Raw genomic sequence first — 2500 nt, forward strand, 5'->3', positions numbered from 1 at the left:
ACAGAATATCCCACCCTTCCGACAACCACCATTGCTCAGCTAAGCCACCAACACCCACACATGTCCTACACAGGGGTGCACCCAACATCACAATACGGCCTCCTGTCACAGCACACAAACAATGGCAGGAATGAAAGAAACAGGTCTGCCACAAGCATGGCATCAGAGTGCCGCCTGTCATGAGCCAAAGGTGCACCCTGACGTGGCAAATCAGATGATGCCGCAGGCATCCACTTACTATAATCACAATCAACAAACCGGCCGCCCCCCCCCCCCCAAACACCTTTCCTTACAACAATGTGTACCTTAACCTAACCCATATTGTGCCTTAACCTAACCCATATTGTGCCTTAACCTAACCCATATTGTGCCTTAACCTAACCCATATTGTGCCTTAACCTAACCCATATTGTGCCTTAACCTAACCCATATTGTGCCTTAACCTAACCCATATTGTGCCTTAACCTAACCTATGTTGCGCCCTAACCTAACCTATGTTGCGCCCTAACCTAACCTATGTTGCGCCCTAACCTAACCTATGTTGCGCCCTAACCTAACCTATGTTGCGCCCTAACCTAACCTATGTTGCGCCCTAACCTAACCTATGTTGCGCCCTAACCTAACCTATGTTGCGCCCTAACCTAACCTATGTTGCGCCCTAACCTAACCTATGTTGCGCCCTAACCTAACCTATGTTGCGCCCTAACCTAACCTATGTTGCGCCCTAACCTAACCTATGTTGCGCCCTAACCTAACCTATGTTGCGCCCTAACCTAACCTATGTTGCGCCCTAACCTAACCTATGTTGCGCCCTAACCTAACCTATGTTGCGCCCTAACCTAACCTATATTGTACCTTAACCTAACCTATGTTGCGCCCTAACCTAACCTATGTTGCGCCCTAACCTAACCTATGTTGCGCCCTAACCTAACCTATGTTGCGCCCTAACCTAACCTATGTTGCGCCCTAACCTAACCTATGTTGCGCCCTAACCTAACCTATGTTGCGCCCTAACCTAACCTATGTTGCGCCCTAACCTAACCTATGTTGCGCCTTAACCCAACACACGTTGGGCCTTAACCCAACACACGTTGGGCCTTAACCCAACACACGTTGGGCCTTAACCCAACACACGTTGGGCCTTAACCCAACACACGTTGGGCCTTAACCCAACACACGTTGGGCCTTAACCCAACACACGTTGGGCCTTAACCCAACACACGTTGGGCCTTAACCCAACACACGTTGGGCCTTAACCCAACACACGTTGGGCCTTAACCCAACACACGTTGGGCCTTAACCCAACACACGTTGGGCCTTAACCCAACACACGTTGGGCCTTAACCCAACACACGTTGGGCCTTAACCCAACACACGTTGGGCCTTAACCTGCTCTGTAATTGTCATACGACGCGTTAAATTAGTGTAGTGTTGCCTAACTGCAACCCCCGCAATATAGTTTGCCACTCGCACTGCCCGGTCCCCAGAGTATTGCTTCATGTTAAACACCTTGCAGCTATACACTGTAATGCGGATGGCAGCAGGACGTACATGCTCAATGCCCTTCGCAGTTGTTCATTGGCATTCGCATGGCGAAGCACAGCCTACGTTGTGGTACGGCTTGTGTCAACTGTCCGCTGATGTTGTACGTCCAAATCACACACTGTACTGCACATTGGTCCTCATGTACTGAATGATACATCGTGGTACATGTGTGACCGTACCACGACTGCGCCAACAACGGCGAACCATACGGTCCAAATATTGTGCACTCAGCTACGTGTCGTCTCCCTATAAGAGCTGGATTGCAGTATGGTATGCCGTGGATGGCGATCAGCATGAGCCGTCTGTTGATGTAGTGGCGCGTGTTGTCAGACGTAGTCGTCTCTTCTCACACACCGTGATAGCATGGTGCACTGCGTTCCACATCTGCGACATGCGACAGAGGCCGGTTGACAGTCGTTCGCGCAATGGACATCGCATACGTACGGGGGCCACCTTCCACGTGTTCGCGAAGCGTGCACATGTTGTTGCGTGTATGTGGGCAGACATAGTGTGTCGTGACACCTGACACAGGCATGCAACAATCGTTGAATTTGCAAATGGCGATGGACGTCTACGTTTGCTGGTGACGTTACGCAAATGAACAACTGGTAAACCGTTGTGGTGCGGTTGTTCTCGCTAGAGGTGAATCAGTGATGGCGACGATCGGTTGAGCTACCAACCGGTTGTTTCAGCGATACCCACCATGACCACGAACGTGAATGGCATGTGGGTGTGAAGCGATACGCGGCGGTGGCTGGGTGGGACCGTCCCCGGCCGGTGAGGGGGGGCCTCCCGGCGTGCTGGCCGCGCGGTGCGTGGGCGCACGCGCTACAGCCGGCTGGTGGGGGCGGCCAGTGGCAGGCGCGCCGGCCGACGGAGGCGGCAGGCGGCGCAGCTGCGCGCCGGCGCACCCTGCACGCGGCGCCGTGCGGCCAAAGTAGGTCCTCGCGGGCCC

This window comes from Schistocerca serialis, unplaced genomic scaffold (assembly GCF_023864345.2).
Source record: "Schistocerca serialis cubense isolate TAMUIC-IGC-003099 unplaced genomic scaffold, iqSchSeri2.2 HiC_scaffold_1163, whole genome shotgun sequence".
NCBI lineage: Eukaryota > Metazoa > Arthropoda > Insecta > Orthoptera > Acrididae > Schistocerca > Schistocerca serialis.